The sequence below is a fragment of the Lissotriton vulgaris genome, chromosome 4_1, assembly GCF_964263255.1.
Source record: "Lissotriton vulgaris chromosome 4_1, aLisVul1.2, whole genome shotgun sequence".
Taxonomy (NCBI): domain Eukaryota; kingdom Metazoa; phylum Chordata; class Amphibia; order Caudata; family Salamandridae; genus Lissotriton; species Lissotriton vulgaris.
The window spans coordinates 367,972,648-367,990,465 of record NC_141691.1 but is presented as its reverse complement, the minus strand read 5'-3'; the positions used below and the strand labels follow the sequence as shown (position 1 = coordinate 367,990,465).

At 41.4% G+C, this 17,818-nt stretch overlaps 1 protein-coding gene across 2 annotated transcripts in view; it reads left to right on the top strand.

Moving 5' to 3' along the window:
- The window catches only part of CYSLTR1 (cysteinyl leukotriene receptor 1), a 566,108-nt gene that overhangs the window by 370,411 nt on the left and 177,879 nt on the right, over window positions 1-17,818 (top strand). For both annotated transcript variants that reach the window (XM_086918745.1, XM_086918746.1), the window contains one exon: window positions 3,659-3,725. The gene's annotated coding sequence lies outside the window, so the exon portion shown is untranslated. The remainder of the gene's footprint in view (window positions 1-3,658; window positions 3,726-17,818) is intronic.

Genomic DNA, 17,818 nt, shown 5'->3' with positions numbered 1-17,818 from the left:
CCCTCTGATCTACCTGGCTGAACAGTTAGGGGCAAAAATTATGGCGTACGCCGACGATACGCAATTGCTGTTTACCTGGCCCAAAGATAATTTAGATACGTCGGCGGCCCAATTATGTCTATCTTCTGTCTTCAAATGGTTAGCTAATGCCCAGTTAAAATGTAATGAAAGCAAATCTGAGATCCTGTTATATGGTTCTTTCCCTGAGGATTTTTATGACTGTCTCTGGCCCACCGACCTACCCCCTCCAAAAGCTGCTTCGGGCCCAGTGAAGAATCTGGGGGTTTGGTTCGGTAAGAACCTTAAGTTTGAAGACCATATAAATAAAATCACTGGAGTCTGTTTTTTCACTTTAAAAACTGTGCGCAGGTTTTTCCCTCTATTACCGAAAGAAGCTAAAGAGACTGTCATACGGGCTTTAGTACTCTCTCGGTTAGACTACGCTAATGGACTGTTTTCTGGCCTACCGGCTTATCTGATTCACCGACTTCAGGTTATTCAGAACGCCGCCGCCAGACTTCTGTTCAATGTCCCAAGGCGTTCCAGTGCTCGACCTCTTCTTCGTGCTTTGCACTGGCTTCCTGTTGCCCACAGGATTTTGTTTAAAATCCTAGTGTTGGCGTATCGAGCCATACATCACACTGGGCCTGTCTACCTGAGAAATAGGTTCTCCCTATATGTTCCTAATCGCCCTTTACGCTCGGCCAACTTGTGCCAAATGGCTGTCCCCAAATTTAAATATTGCAGACTTGGCGGTCAATCGATCTCAGTAAGAGCAGCGAAATCCTGGAATACTTTACCCCTTCATGTAAAAACTGCACCGACTCTCTGTTCCTTTAAGAAGAGTCTAAAAACCCATCTTTTTAATATTATAGCCTAAACTCCCCCACTCCTGGTAATCCTTGATATTTACGCTCACTCAGTCTGCTCTGCCTTCAACGTGCCAGGATACTATTTTCTTAGTAATAGAGCGCGATATAAAAGCCTTAATAATAATAATGAATTGTAATATAAAATCCTCTTTAATGGTAAATGTGGACTTTAAGTCACAATTCTGAAAATACCACTTTTAGAAAGTTGGAATTTTCTTGTCCTAAGGTTTGTGCCTTCTGCCTGTGCTCTGGGTCACATGACTGAAAATGTCTTTACTGCTGGGGTCTGTGTATTCCTTCCAGATAGTGACACAGAGGATGCTTAAGTCTGGAAAGGATGGGCTATCCTTGCAGGATGACTCAGAGGATCTGCACTCAGCCCCACTTGCACTTCAAAGGACTCTGCCTTACACACACACAAAGGAGTCTGACAACAAGCCCGACCTGTCTTTTGCCACCCCATAGTTCTTGGAGCCTTGACAGGGGAAGGGAATGACTTTCTAGAACCAGATGTGTGGGTAGCCTACAGAATCCCTCCACTTCAAAGGCAGGCATCAGTTATAAATATTAGACCTCCAGAGCAACTCATCTGTACACTCCTAGACCTATAGACATTGCTGAAGAAAGACTGCCCTGCCACAAGAGGGCTGCCCTACTGCTACCAAAGGACTACCCTGCTGCTCTGGGAAGGAAGACTAAGACTATGTTCCCTTTATCTCAGGCTAACCTGAGTGACTCCAAGGGTCAGTTGGCTAACCTCCTGTCTGAGTTGCAGGGACACAACAAGCTCTAGAGGCCTCCCTCCAACTGCCTAGCTGACCTGCTGCACTGTACCCACCTGGACCTGCAACTGGGCCTGTAAGACCATTGCAGGTCTCTGCTGGAGGTAGTTCCTGGTCCCCAAGAGGTATCTCCTCATGTCCTGGACCCTTGGCTGGCATCGGCTTTGCTCCTCCTAAGACTAAAGAGGACATCCTGAAGTTCTGGTCTCTTTGAAACTGCGAATGGGCCTGGTCACACCAAGACTCTGCTGCCTGTGATGAGCTCCTATGCAAAACTCCAATGAGCCCATCTTTTCATGTTATAGCGACCACCAGCAGTGATCGGCAGTGCCAGGTCTTCACTTCTCACTACAGCAACGCCAAGCAGCGGTGACCACCAATGCGAAGCACCGCCAGGACTCCCTGCGACACTTGATTGGCTGTTCGCAATATAGAGACGACAGCCTGGCCTGCTCGCCTGGTCAGCTGTATGTGCTGCAGCAATGACCATCTGCTACACTTTTCCTGCTCCTCGCGGTCTCTTCCAAAACAAACTGAACTCTTCACACTGGTCTTTGATAAGGTAATTCTTTTCAGCAGGGCTAACCTGGTTCCGACATCTGGCCTGAAGTCCATTATGGTAGGCCTGAACTTGTGACCTCCTTCCGGTCTATCTCGACCAAATGACCGTGAGTGGTGCTTAGTGCTTTTAGGCTCTATATCTACTTAAACTTTAAAATCACAAATCTACTGGTCTATTGATGGATTTTTGTTGTTCTCATACCATCTTATTAAATAGTAATTTGCACTATTTACTTTATAAATTTGTTTGTGAGTTTTCTTGTGTTCTGCATGTCATTATTATATTTAAGCTTTTATGGGATGGGACTACATCTAGCCCCAAGGAACCAATCGCACAGCATCATGCCGCCCCTGGCGTGCATGTTTTTTCCCAAAATTTTTAACCATTTCTCCTTCATGTTCCAGTTTTTTCTCCATAGTTTCAATTTGACTTAAACCATTTTATTCTCACTTTTGTCCAAATCCACAAACCGAATGCAATGCCAATTTTCAATTTTCTAATATTCCAACTGTGCCTCAGGCCTCTTGAAAGAATACGAATAATGCCATGTTCATCACAAGCAGTCTTTATTTGTGTAAAACCCAATGCATTTCGGGCCTCTGAGTGCCCTTCCTCGGGGGTCACTGCAATTAATAGTAAAACAATAATTATTAACACTAAAGTTCTCAATACATGTATTGTTGCAACACACATACATCAATGCTACGCTTTTTGCTACAATGTCTGTCCACCTATTACATGCTTTTCCTTTCATTTCTCCCCATCTGCACGCAAATGGAACTAAGGAATGATAAATTTACCAATGAAAATTCATTATTATATTTAAGGCATTGGAAATGTATTGCAATTTTCCAAGCAAAGCGTCATGTGGAAGATAAATCTTAGAGGTTATTGTATATGCATTCTAATCTATGGGTAGCAGCAACTAATACGGTGCAAGCAATGCGAGGAGCTTACTTGAAAATAAGTGGATTATTATTATCAGTCTGGTAATCACCTTGACACACATTTTAATCTTGTACTCCTTCAGTTATCCCACAAAGAGCGATTATAAAGCAAATATTAAGAAAGCAAGTGCAGAACCTAAATATTTTAATGTATTGCTGATGGTATTGGTGCCATTTATGTGGTGTATTTAGCTTCAAAAAAACAATATATGCATACTTTTAAGAAATTCTTGTTTGGTTGTATTATATCTAGTTTGAACATCTTTAAAACTAACATGAGAGAACTGAGATCTCCCATAATATGTTTCACACAATTGTATTAGTGTATAGGAAAACTGAAGGTATTCCACTTTAGAGCATCTACAGGGAACTAGATGAAATTAAATTCAAGATACCATATGTACTTTGAATCACAGCTTCAGAAATTTTGAGTTTAATATTTTACTTAATGTGCTATCATTGAGCTCTGAAATTGTATTCTTTCTGTTTTTATAGAAGAGAAGGGCCAAATATTGAAATTTACTGGATCTTCAAGACATAACTACATCTTCTTCAATTGCTGGTAAGGCCTTTCTGAACACAATGCATATACAAAATATTTATTCGTACATGCAGCTGTTTTTGTTAATTTCTCAGCAGACTTTAATAAGGACTATATATGGCTCAATATAAAGGCAAAATATGCTGCTTTTGCAGCTTCCGTATTGAGACTGCATGTTTGTTTTTGCAATCCATTGTGGCATAATTGGAAACGTTTTTTCTATTACTAACAGTGACTTGCTTATTTCTTACATAGAACTTCCTGCGGAGTTCATATTACCTCAAGTAAAACATGCTTTGAAAATCAGGACTCAAAGAATATTATTATCTTGGAATTTAAACTGCCTTGTTTAACTTAAAATATAACTATACTCAGCTACGATTTAGCATTATTAATGGTAATTATTCCTTCCACAAGTTAACATTCGTGGTTTGTGAGCCATAGATTCCACTGGGCCTGTCAAAGTGGCCACGGATAAAGCTGCATTATCAAATGAGGTATGTGGTGACTTGTCACTTAGACTAGTGGGGGAACATTATAATATACCAAAGCGACAGAAGCCACACACATTATAATATACCAAAGGGACAGAAGCCACAACACAGGCTGCTATGTGCTTGATCTGCTGAGATTCGAAACTGCGATACTCTTCAGGCGTTGTCCCTGTGAAAACACCCCTTGAAGCAATGCGAGCTTATATTGATAGATAGTTGTGTCCAGCAGTGCATCAACTCCATTGCAACATGGACAATGGAGTACCTCTGTTAGGTAAATAACAGACTGCATACACCTATTGCTGATTAGCAACTTTTAGAAATTCATATACTACATCTCAGTGCAAACCCATAAAGTTATGACATCCTTCCCCATAAATGCTAAAAGTGTTTACAAAAGTCTTAAATGTGACATTAAAAAAGTTATGTCATATTTATTCAAGTAAAGCCTTTATAACAACGAGTTAAGAACTTAGAAAATGTGTACTGTTCGTGGTGCTGAATTTGGAAATGGAGTTATTAATGGATATTTCAAGTGAGAGTGAAGTAGGGCCTTCCAAGATTAGGTATAACATGTTTTAAGTGCAACAAGTCACATGGCTTAAAACATTGAAGAAAATGTTTTTGAATCAAAGCAAAATAACTTTTTGTCCACTGGAACATTTACATATAGAAGATAGGGAACTGTTTCTTGTCCACTGGAACATTTACATATAGAAGATAGGGAACTGTTTCTTGGCCAAGTGTCATGAAAAGACAATATGAGTTAACCCTTGCACATAAAAAATGTGATGATCCTCAGCGGAGAACATGTTTTTGGAAGAAATGCATCCCAGTAAATTTAACTACAGTTACATTTATAACAGGCACATTTTTTAATAGATGTGCATGGTATTGATGGATAATATCATGAAATGCATATATGAAGATGGATCATGAAGAATCCATTAAAATTAAAATGAATTTTATATTAAATTAACAATTAAACAAACACTTTATAAAGAAAGCTAGATGTAGTAAATCCAAGGCAAACCTAATCTTAACCTAAATTAAATTTAAACCTTGTCCAAAATCTAAGCCTAAATACACCCAAACAAAATTTCTCACACTTTCTTCAACACTAACCTTACCCTTAAATACATCCCTTATTACAAACATGAACCTAACTCTTACCCTTGTTTGAATGTAAACATAACCTTTATTCTTAAGCTACCCTTGATATAAACTGTAAATGGAATCATGTACATCCAAGTCCAGGCACACATGAAAGTAAATAAACAGTATGTATAGTCTCTAAACAATTAGTGCAAATAAATTCAACGATCAATGGACAATAAAGACAATGTTGCTTTGTCTTTAATTCAGTGCTCCATTCGACCAAAACAAAACCAGCCGACACCTTTTTCGTCGCAAACAGAAGCCTTTAGTACATTGATTGTTACCACTTTAATGGATACAGCCCAGCCGGTTTGGAATTAACACCGGCAGCGTGGTTACAAAGACCTTTCTCTTCTACATTCAACCCTGAGGAAGTCGCAGAACTAATTCCACATGCGACGAAACACGTGTCGGCTGGTTTTGTTTTGGTCGAATGGAACACTGAATTAAACACAAAGCAACATTTTCTTTATTGTCCATTGATCGTTGAAATTAATTTGCACTAATTGTGTAGAGACTATACATACTGTTTTTTTACTTTGGTGTGTGCCTGGACTTGGATGTACATTATGTTAGTGTGAGAACCCTTTCCCACACAATTTTGAGGGGTAATAGGGCTCATCCCCTCTCCCAGTAGCACCATCCTAATATTCCTTCACAGCATCAAGTTGCGTCACACAGCCAAGCGCCTACATTCCCTGGCCTTCAAAACCCCTTCTCTATAGATACTGTAAATGGAATCATGTTCCCAAATCTCAACATAAATCTGACATTAATCATGATCCCATATAGAACCTTAACTCTTCAAACAACCCTAATTGTATTTCTACCCTTAACCCACCACCAAAGCTTGCCACATATTTCTGAAATAATGGAAAAAAATATGTTTTCACTGTATAATTGATTATATTCACCACCATTCAAAATAAACGTTCTTCATTTTCACTTCAGCAGGAGAGTGTAAATGATATATGAGCAGAACTTTAAACTCTAGTATAGGCAGCTATGGTCAGCCACAGGGCTATTAGAACATTCAGCTTTATGAAGACAGAATATTCAAATTTCAAACCAGTCACATAGCAGATTCAATTGGTATGTAAAAAAAAACAATAGCTCTCAACAACTTCTCCTGCCCCTAATTCTCAGCTCCTGGTGTCCATGTTTGTCGGTTTCTGTCTATTCTTCATCTCTACCAATTGCAGTGGGAGAGATGGGTGCTGTGGAGGCTTACCCTAGGGAAACCCTTGCAACTCCGGCTAGACGTGGACAACAGTAACAGTCAGAGCCCTGAAGGTGGGAGGGAGAAGCCACCACACATTCAGTCACATACAGGCTATTCCACTCACATTTTTCTGTACAATTCTACACAGCGAAGAAGGAGAGACTGTTGATAGGGGCATTTCAATGCTCCTTATTGTGGAACTGTAAATGGTTCATTAATATTAAACATGAAGAGTAGATTTCATTTGGCAGAAGGGGCAATACATCCCCTGCTGATCTAGCTGGCCATGCGCTAGCACTACCTACAGGGATAAACTGGACACTCTGTTGCACCACCTATAACTTGCTTGCGAACTACGAATTCTAGCATTGTCATATGGCACAGGCTGCACCAGAGGGTAGCAACAGAACTCATGCACTGCACTTTCTTGTCAGCCACCACCATACACCCTTACTGTGAGAAGGTGGGGCTCATGGAGATGTGCATGGCTAATGCAGCTGGCATGTACACTAAAACCTGCACAATTTACTGGTGGGTAGCTTATTAGCATTATTCAGATGTTCAGAGAGCTATAACGGAGCAGGAGAAGAAAAGGCAGCTGCTGCCCATGATCCTATGACCCATCACTCCCTCTAACTCCAGCAGTTTGCTCATAGTTAAGCCAATCTGATAGAAAAGGGCATTTTAGTTATAGGGCTGCATTGCCTCTCCAGGCTGAAATATGTGAGGGAGCTGAGTATATTGTCCCCACTTGACCTGGCTAAAATTGCTAATTCTTAATAGGCAATGAAGCTTGCAGCTTACAAGCCTCAGGCAAGCTAAAAGTGGTCAGGGAAACAAGAAGCTGCACCCCTTCCTCTGTTGCTTCTTTTTCATTTCATTTGACTCAGGTCAGTGTTAGGGTCTTGGAGGGGCACTTTGTGACTCAGTTAGATGATCTGACCTTAAATACATACTCTTCCTTCCTCATGGTTATGCCCATTCCTAAATAGACTCTACACATGCTAATGTGGGTTTCCAACCTGAATTTCCCCTCATTATATAAAAGGTAAATTCTAGGAATATTCTCAATCTCTCTCTAGTTCCATCTTGCCTTTCTTTCTCCCTCTCTCTTTCTCCATCTCTCTCTTTCTTAAAATGTCTCAATCTCGCTCTCTCTCTGTGGACGTATCTGGGTGCCCACCTACTATGCCAACCTTCCATTACCACTGAATGTACACATCATGCCCTTGTGTGGAGATGGACTGACTTGTAATATTAAATCATACAAGTAGAATTTGACAAGTGAATGAATCTCTTTGCAAGTAGAAATTCACATTTTGTAAAAAGCAACACATTAATTCATATTTGGAAACAACACCATCTGTTCATATAAATATGGCATAGCTGCCTTGTAAATTGTGTTCTCAGTGGCCAGTCAGTATAGTACAGTGTGCTTTTTTGGGGCTTTTTTACACATGTGTATTTTTTCCATTAGATGAAAGTACTTTGGGCCTGATTAGGAGTTCGGCGATCTAACTGCGGTACCCCTCCAGTGGCGTTCCCTTAAAGCATGCCACGGCATCAGTCTCTCACCCACTACATTATGATGTGACTGCTGGCCCAGCTGCAGTGTTTCTGAAAGCGGTGCATATTTTTTCAATATGTTGATGCTTGTGTGTATATTGTTACTGCAGAAGTGTTGAATGTACACTTATACATGACACGTGAAAAAATACCTATTACAAGAATTTTTCAATTTCTGGAGTCTGGTCTATATGTGCCCGGTCCAGTCTATGGGTAAGTAGTACAAAAATGACACACCTGGATTTTGGCACCAACAGGATCGTTTTCTTCAGGGTCAAGATGTTGCTGTGAAGGAGGTTCCCAGAGGAAGTAAAGAAAAGGAAATGGATTAGTATGCACCCCGAATTCTTAGATTCTGCTGATTCGAAGCAGGTGGCCTTCCCGCCACGGTCAGCTTGTCGGAAAGCCAACTCGTAATTCAGACAGTGGTGAACTTCTATGTACAGCCCTTTGACAGCTGCTTTCTCCTGACCGACGTTGAGGCTGTCTGCAAATGGCTGGCAGTGTCGAAGGTGCTCCTGTGATCTTTTGTTCAGCAAACCTCCAACATTATCATTCGGCGGACGGACCGCCTAGTGAATCTGACGCTGGTGCTGCGGATGTCCCAATACCACCAAAGGTGTAATCAGACCATTTGTCTTTAGGTCTTTTTTAACCCTGATTTCATGATTAGGGAGCCTATCAGTCCTGGACTTTACATTCCTCAGTGAATGTACAACTCTTTGCAGAGGCAGTCTTTTAAAAGATTGCAATTCGTGATTTCTTATTAGGAATCTACTAAAATGGATTTGCTTGAAGTGGGTACAGTTTGCGTACCGACTTTTATTGAATGCATTTGTATTTTGAGAACCACATGTACTAATAGGCTGGTTTACAAAATACTGTTTTGTAGTGGGTCTCAATTCGACCAACCTTCAAAAGGCAGATTGCAAATTGAGACCCACTACATTGGTTAAAATCATAGGCATGGTGGCCTGCAGGTGTGAGCAGACCGCAGACCACCATATCTGTGATTGTTAATAAATAAACAACCCATTTTTTGAAAAAATGCAGCCCGTTTCCTTAAAACAGGATGTCTTTATAACTTTACAAGCATTTTGTAGGAGCAGGCAATGGTACGATAGACCACAAAGTGCTCCTAAAAAACATTTTTGGCGACATTCACAAAGGGCTGTGGGTCCCTATGGGACCCCTTCCTATTTGAGAAGGGTTACCCCTAACTTCGAATTGGTACTAAATTATTAATGTTCTGCAACCGGATTTTGTTTGGAAATTATTAATAGATACATTACGAAATCAGTATTTGGAAGGGGCGTCCTTTAAACAACCCTCTTAAATTCCAATTCTATATTTAGTCTGAAACCCAAATTGCGATTCAGTTATGTGTTACTCATTGAGTTCTGTACATTTACAACACTATTTTGCAGTCGCAGAGGCTCACATTTGACCTCTGTGAGTGTAAAATTGCTTTGTACATCAGGCCCTAAGTCTTTGGATTTTTCCTAAAGATCAAGAGATATGCTTTCCAGGCATAGATGAAGTGGGAAGGATTTCCATAGCATGGGTGCCAAGACTGAAAACTCATGTCCACCCATAGGTTTATTTCTGAATCTTGGAATGCTTTGTAAATTGGCAGATGAAAAACGAAGCTCCAGACAGGGGGTGTTTTCCTGAAATCTATAATCTATGAATTGTGGAGCCATGCCTTTGATGGCCTTAAAAATTGGGCAGCAGTATTTGAATGGTACCCACTGTTACACTGGGAGTCAATGTACAAATATCAGGATAGGGCTGGCGCAAGTGCCCTGTGGGGAGTTCGGAAACCGAATCGAAATAAACACATAGGGGCCGAGTACGATCCTGCTAGGAAAGCCCTCCATACGGCTCTTATGCGGAGGCCTTTCCTAGCGAATTGTGCTCTGCAAGTCCTAGCGTCCGATTCCGATGCACCCGTATAGTTACCGACTTGGTTCGCTCGGACCCCTATTGAACTCTATGGGAGCCTGTATACTGTATGCGTACACAGGCTACCATAGCCAAAAGGAGTGGGTGGGGAAAAGTGTACACCCTGTGGCGGCCAAACTGTGCATGCAGGGAAAGGGGGGACCCATGGGTACCCCCACGGGGCCGATTCGGAGGGCACCGGGTGAAGGGGGGCTGCTCCAGCCCCCCGAAGTCTGATTCCCACAGCTGTTTTGTCTCACTGAGATCGAATCGATATGAATTGTGCAGCGTACTCACTAGTACGGAAGCCGGCTCCATTGCGTGGTATGATTCGGCTGCGAATAAGTCAGACTGACAGGATCAGGTTTGGAAACGCATCCTACTTGGTCGTTCAGAACGGGGGCAGATTTAGTCAGAAACATAAGCTCCGAATCGGATTTGCGCATTCCGGAACCCGTCTGGATGCCTTCCTAGTGAGATCATACATGGTCCCTTAGTGTAACATAAATGTTGTGTCAAGAATATCATGACACAAAAATATTGCTGTCAAAAATATCCATTTTAGGTGCTGCATTCAATATTGATGCATTTATTGTCGATTTAGTTAATATCCTTGTGTATATTTTTTTGTGATAAATTGTGTGCAATGCATTCTATTTTTATGTTTTTCTTTTTCATAGGATTTGTTTATAATTTGTTTTTAACAATAATTTTTTTTATTAAATCTTTTTTCTATTTAGTAAAATTATATTTTTTTCGAAGCGGGATGCTGGGTTTATAGGGGATAAGGATGTGAAGTGTTTTAAAAATAATGTATTAGTGTATATATTTTAATGTTTTTTTAACATTTTTGGAAAAACATAAAAAATATTAAAAGTGGGATGTTGGGTTTATAGGGGAGAAGGATGGGAAGTATTTTATACAATGATGTATTATTGTGTATTGTTTGTATGTAAACAAAAATTAAGGTAGAAAATACATTCTGGACATATTTAAATATTTGTTTATTAATACGAAACATATTAAAATAATTGGTAATTTTTGTTTAATTTAATCATTAAAATATGTTAGATGATTCCGACTGCCGATTAGAGTCGGACGGCACGATCCAGAAAGGCTATCCAAATCCAGCATCGTAGTTGGTCGTTCAAAAATACGCCAGTAGAGATGTACGATTCTGCTCCGTCATTCCAAATGTTCATTGAGTTCAGATTGAGATATTCCTAACACCTAACTTGCATCATACTAAGTCGATCAGAAACCTTTCCGAGTCGGTCGGAAAGACACTTTCCCTATCTGATTTGGACAGAGAAATGCTGTTTGGAGGCCTTCCAAACCACATCTGAATCAGGCCCTTAGTGTCCAACTCCTTCCCTAACTTATTTTACATTGGAGTGGAATAGTATATTTAACCATTTTAGTGTCTAAACCCTTCCCCGAGATGTTATAGTGCAGTGGGAATGAACAATGTTGCCTCTTTAGTGTCCAGCACCTTCCCTGAGTTAAGTTATGTTGGAGTAGGAAAAGTAAATGTGTCCAACATCTTTCCTGAATTATTGTGTCTTTGAGAGAGAATAGTATATTTACCCCTTTTAATGTGCAAAACCTTACCTGAGATACGTTTTATTGCAGTGGGCATGGATAATGTTGACTCTTTAGTGTCCAGCACAGATTGGAGTGGGGATAGTAAATGTTGTATCTTCAGTGTCTAAAACCTTCCCTGACATATTATCTTAGAGTAGGAATAGTATATTTCCTGCTTTTAGTGTCCAAAATCTTCCCTGAGATAAGTTTTAGTGCAGGCAGTGGGAACCGACAATGTTGTGTTGTTTGTGTCCAGCACTTTCCCTGAGTTAAGTTAGATTGAAGTCGGAATAGTAAATGTTACCTCTTCAGCATCCAACACCTTCTTGGAATTATTTAGTCTTGGAGTTGGAAAAATATATCTAAATTGTTTATGGTCCGAAACCTTCCTTGAGAAAAGTTTTATGGCATTGGGAATGGACAATGTTGAATCTTTAGAGTCCAAGTAATTTCTTAGGGTTCAGTTGGATTGGAGTGGAGATAATAAATGTTGCCACTTTAGTGTCTAAAACCTTTCCTGATTTATTTTATTTCAGAGTGGTAATAGTATATTCAACCTTTTTACTGTCGAAAAACTTCCCTGAGGTAAGTTGTATTGTAGTGGCAATAAATAATTCTAAGTATATAATGCTAGATATGTGTTTACTTTGTTTGCAGTGAAGTGGGACTAGTATGTGTTATGTTTGTAACATTAACTAATCTGTTTGCAATTCATTATCATTTTAACATTAATAAGTATTTGAAGAACTCAATAGACATATAGAGCCTTATTATGAGTGTGGAGGTCCTGGGACCGCCATACTTGCAGTGGTGGTCCGACCTTCACCACCCCAGTGGTTCGACTGCCATATTACGATGGTGGTGGGACCACCACATGACCACTGGTCTTGGAGCACCAGCATCGGTGATGCCAGCACCAGCGAGCCTACTACGACCTGTATTCCGACTGCCCAAAGGGTGGCGGAAATGCTGGTGGGGACCCTAACATGGCCCGTGGGTGATTCAGCCCATGGGGGTGCGTCCGGGGAGGCCCATCCTGTGCCCCCCTTAAGTAGCACCTATGTTCATGCACCGTGTGGTATGCACGAAATGGTGCATGCCACACTGTGCAAAGATGTGCTGTCACAGCGTGGGATGCTGGTTAGGCTATCTTATTATCCTAACATACCCGCTGCAGTGATATCGCCGCAGCACTGCCCTCCTAACTAGATTTCATCTTGTAATCTGGCAAGCGGTTGATCACAAGCTTGGCAAATGCCAGGACACCGCCAAACTTGTAAAAATGCTCTTATTGTTTTATTAGTTTGCATTTTGAAGAAAAAAACACTTATTTTAATTTTTCATATTTTTGATATATATTTCTCAGAAAGAAAATGTGTCAGTTTTTATTTACTATATAATATATTTTAATAGTTGTTAAACAAATACAGAATAAATGTTTTTGAATACATTTTCAGTAATATATATTTTTATGTTTAAAACATTACACAATTTCAAATACTTTCACAAACATATTATACATATCTTTTCATACTGTTATTTAACATAAAGATTTGAAACATTGATTTGATAATTTTATGGTATAAAATTATTTAATATATAACACCTTTTTTAATAGTTGTTTAACAAGTACAGAACAAATTATTCTGAATATATTTTTAGCAATATACATTTTCATATTTTTTTTAACATTATACATTTTTATATATTTTTGACAATTACATCTCATTTATATTTTTATGTTGTTATTTAACATGACTATTTGTAATATATAAAATCATTTTGTAACTGCTATAATAATATTCAATATATCTAACAATTTCTGTAAACAATTTTGCAACATTGTTGTACATGTGTTATATTTTTTGCCAATTTTAAACATTTAATTACATTTTTAATAATATTTCAGCAAATTAATCTTTGATTCCCATGGGGAGTCAGTCTTTTTTTTAAGTTTCATTAGGTGGGCATTTTTCTTTCTGCCGCTAAGTAAATTCAGAATTCTATTGGTGTTATTTTGGGTCATTTATGGAAGAAAGTGTCCCCAGGGCTGATCGCTCCTTGCACCGCGCAGCTCACTCTGAGTGCGCCTGGTGTCCCCCGCTGCCACTGCGAGTTCGCCGCTTCCCCTGAGGTGTTTCCTTTCTGCTTCTTGCATTGTTTTCACTCCTGATTTCTCACTGTATTACTGTGCTGTTGTTACTCTGTACTTGTGCCCTGCTGCCACCCCTGGCATCAGCTGTTACTTCCGCCGCCCTTAGGACCGTTTTTTTTCCCACTTGTTTCACCCCCCCCGCTCCCCGCCGCTGCTCCCCTGCGGCCCGCCCCTTTTTGCCTTCTGTAACCCCTCCCATTCGCCACCCCACTCCCGCCTCCCAGCTGCTCCTCCCTCCCACTTCACCACTTATGGTGGAGTCCACGTGTACGCGCAGCGTTCACGCGCAGCGGGAGTGCCAATTGCGCGCCAAGGGCAAGCCCTTCTGCGCCCGTCCGCGCCCCTGGTCCTTGCCGATGACAGCGCACCCGACGGACTTACGACGCCGCTACCCTCCAAGCACTCAACACCGGCCGGAACCTCGCCTGCTACTGAGCCACCCCGAAACGATGTATACGTATAAGATGTATTTCAAGCACAATTCCAAACTCACTTGTGCCGCATGCAAACCAAAAGGTTTCACAAAGCGTACATCCTTTGACAAGTGAGTAATTGGTCAATCATTCTGCCAAGGTAGAGAACAAGTGAGTTTTTTATTCTCTTTTAAGTTTGTCTCACGGAGTCACATTACAAACACTGTCTGCCAGAAGGAATAATATCCTGCCTCACTTCCCAATATTGTTGTCTTCACCTTTTAACATAACTAGTTACCAGTTGCTGATCTCAGGGCTATGCAGGGCATGGCAGAGGTCCAATGAATGTGACAGATGTACCGATTTCAGTGACATTGGACTTTGAAACTCTATCCTCTCCTTATTTGGGAGCCAGAGCAAACAACGGATAATGAGGAAGCTAAAATCAATTTTGTCTACTCCATGACAACTCTTTCCAGTAAGATTTGAATCTTCTGAAATCTACTGATCTAAAAGTTTGTCTGCCTATCATCAAGCAAACAAAGGATTGGGATATAGTAGCAGGATCCTGTGCGACAAAGAATAACCATATTGCCCACATCAGCAGAATGTAGTGGCTGCAAAGCCTAGATTATACATTTGCCTGATGTTCTCAAATGACAGAAGGGAGATGATTAAATACCCCAAAGCGTTTACAAACCTGATAGAGGGAATCTTGACAATATTGCTGGAGAATTTATAATAATTTAAGCTTAGCTTCTGCACCATATGTTGGGCACACTAAATTGAATGTTTCATATGTTTAGAGTGAGCTAGCTTTCTTTTGTCTCACTCTGCATAATGCACATTCTTCTGTCTAGCTCCCTGTCATCTTCAGTGATATTTCCTGTGAACTGTAAATGGAGCTGAGTATCATACATGTTAGAAGCATGAGCAAAAATTGTAAGTATATTTTGAATAGGACTGTAGATAAGGGGTGGGGAGCCATTCAATGCACACAGATCACTATCAAGTGTAGGGATAGATGTTCCTGGAATTGCATCTCAGTATTTCTTTCTGCAATAAATCATTGAACCAGTGCCTTATGAAAGACACATATTTGGGGAAGTGACTGTGTGGTTACACTATTTTTCAGAATTTTGGTGGGGAATGGTGCCTCTGCAACAAAGTCATAGTTAGTTGGATCCTCCACACCTCAGGGGGTTTTCAATAACGAGTAGGCAATATTTTAGAAGTATTACAAAATGTGTCAGCATTGTTTTTTATAAATGGCCTCCTAAGAATTACATACATACAAATTTAAAGCATGTTTGGCTTGGGTCATGGATTTGCAATGCTTAGAATTCATGCGTTCATGTTTGCTGTGTACAGTGATTTTAATTCTAATCTCTGGAATCTCTCTTAATCAGTTGGAAAGGTAGGAGACTTCAGTCAGAAAATATGTGTGCAGGCTCTGTTCATCTGGACTACCTCTATCTATTTTTAGGTCGCGCCTAGGCAGCGTGCATGCATTGTCTGCAAGATCTGCTTTACTCAAAAAGGACTTAGCTCCCTTCTGCTGGCCTCCCATCCGTTCAATACAGTGTTGCTCTTTTTAGCTGATTCCTTAATTGCTCATGCAGTGACGTGTCCCTTCCATTTCCTCCTGCAGGAGCACCACAGACGTACAGTTTGTTTCCGCTTCCAACAGTCTTTCAGAGAACTCTTTTTTATCACTGTTGCAGTGTGGCATGCTGATCAAAGTTGTTTGGCGGCTGTGCCTTTCTTTTGTTTTGCACGGCGCGGCTCACACACCTCCGTTTTTTTTACTTCCCTCTCTGTTAATTCCACCCCCTCCCCAGACTCTCTCCCACCCTGCCCCTCTCCCACCCTGCCCATTGCTTCGCTTTTCTGCCCCTCAATTTCCATCCTTGTTGCTCTGCGGGAGAAAGTGAAAGTAATTGGCAGCTCATCAGTTGAACAAAGTGGTTGCCAGTTGAACAAAACCACATGGGTAAAATACATTTCCATTTACAACGCCAAAAGCTCTAACTCTCACAAATGCAAAACCTTTTGCATTGCAAATTTGCTGTTGATGGAGTATTCCCCCCTTACAGCCTTATTCCGATAACAGGCGGTCAGATAGCCACCCACCATCATGTTGTTCAGGAGACTGACCATCAAGCAGGCGGTGGTCTGACCTCCCAATTACGTTGCAACTACCAGGCTGGCAGTTGGAAAGGTGCTCTTTTACACTGTGACTTGTGCTGTGGTCCTAGAAAGGTGCTGCAGCACAAACAGCAGTATAAAAGAGCAGTTTGTGCACATCCAGGCACTGTGTGTTAGACACCATATGGTGCCTGGCATACCATGCATGGATATTTGTGGGGGCACTACATGTGCCCCCAGGGCCAATTAGCAGTGGCCCATGATGGACAGGGGCCCTGTTTGGGGTCTTTAAAGTCCATTTCTGACAGCCTTTTTATGTCAGTCGGACCTCCCTGAAAAGGCTATTGGAAAAGTGAATTGTAATCCCTATGGCGGTGCCTGCCTCAGCACCACTGTCATTGGGATTTTGATTCCGACAGCCGCTCCATCAGAATCAGTAGATCCTGTTGGAGGTGTTGGTCTTTCCCCTGATGACTGCTGGTCCAACCACATGCATCCAAATATGACAGTAGGATCAAAGTTCTGTCTATTGGGCATACCACCACCGATGGCCAGTCGGTGGCGGCACACCCAACTTCCTAATCAGGCACTAAGGAGCTCATTACGATGGCGGAGGGCCCGCCACCAACTGGCTTCCTTCCTCCATTGTACTGCTCTTTCCCCCCGCCATATTATGATGGCGGAGTAATCCTTGAGTATGCGTGACGGACATAAAGACGGTCCGCTGCGGTTCTGACAGGCGGCCCTTTTCGAACCGCCTGTCAGAACTGAAACATAGCCAAAGATTGCGAGGGATTAGGATATCCCTTTCATCCATTCGTTTTGCAAAACGAATGGCGGAAATGGATTTGGGGGCCCGTAGCGGGCCCCTCCTTGATCCCTGGGACTGGGTCAGGGCACGGGGGGGGGCACCTTTGGTATCCACTGGGGGGGCACCTATGGCATCCTTGCACCATGTGTCAGGCACCGCATGGTGGCTGCCACGTAGTGCAGGAATATGCAAGTGCCTTTATTTTTGCATTGCGGCGGGGGGCTGTTGTGCGCATCCCCACCACAATGCAAAATGTAGGTGAAGCGACCGCCATGGTGGTGGTCACATCGTAATTCAGATTGTGGGGAGGCCGCCTCATGGGCGGCTGGTCCCAAATCCAAAACAACAGAAGTCCGTCCGCCATCGTAATGGACCCCTTAGTGCGGATTTCTGTGGGTGACTCAATATACTTTTAATTAAATGATGGTAACATTGGCTGTGTGAGGGTATATTTTTTGTATAGATTTGATCATAGGTTGCTCAAAGTCAATAATAGATTTTGAGGATAGCACTTGTTTCCCTGTTGCTTAATGTGGTTTAACAGTTCCATATAAGTACTGCTTTGTTTGGGAGTAATGCGTACACAAAGGGTATATTCATGTTTTGAAATTCACCATGT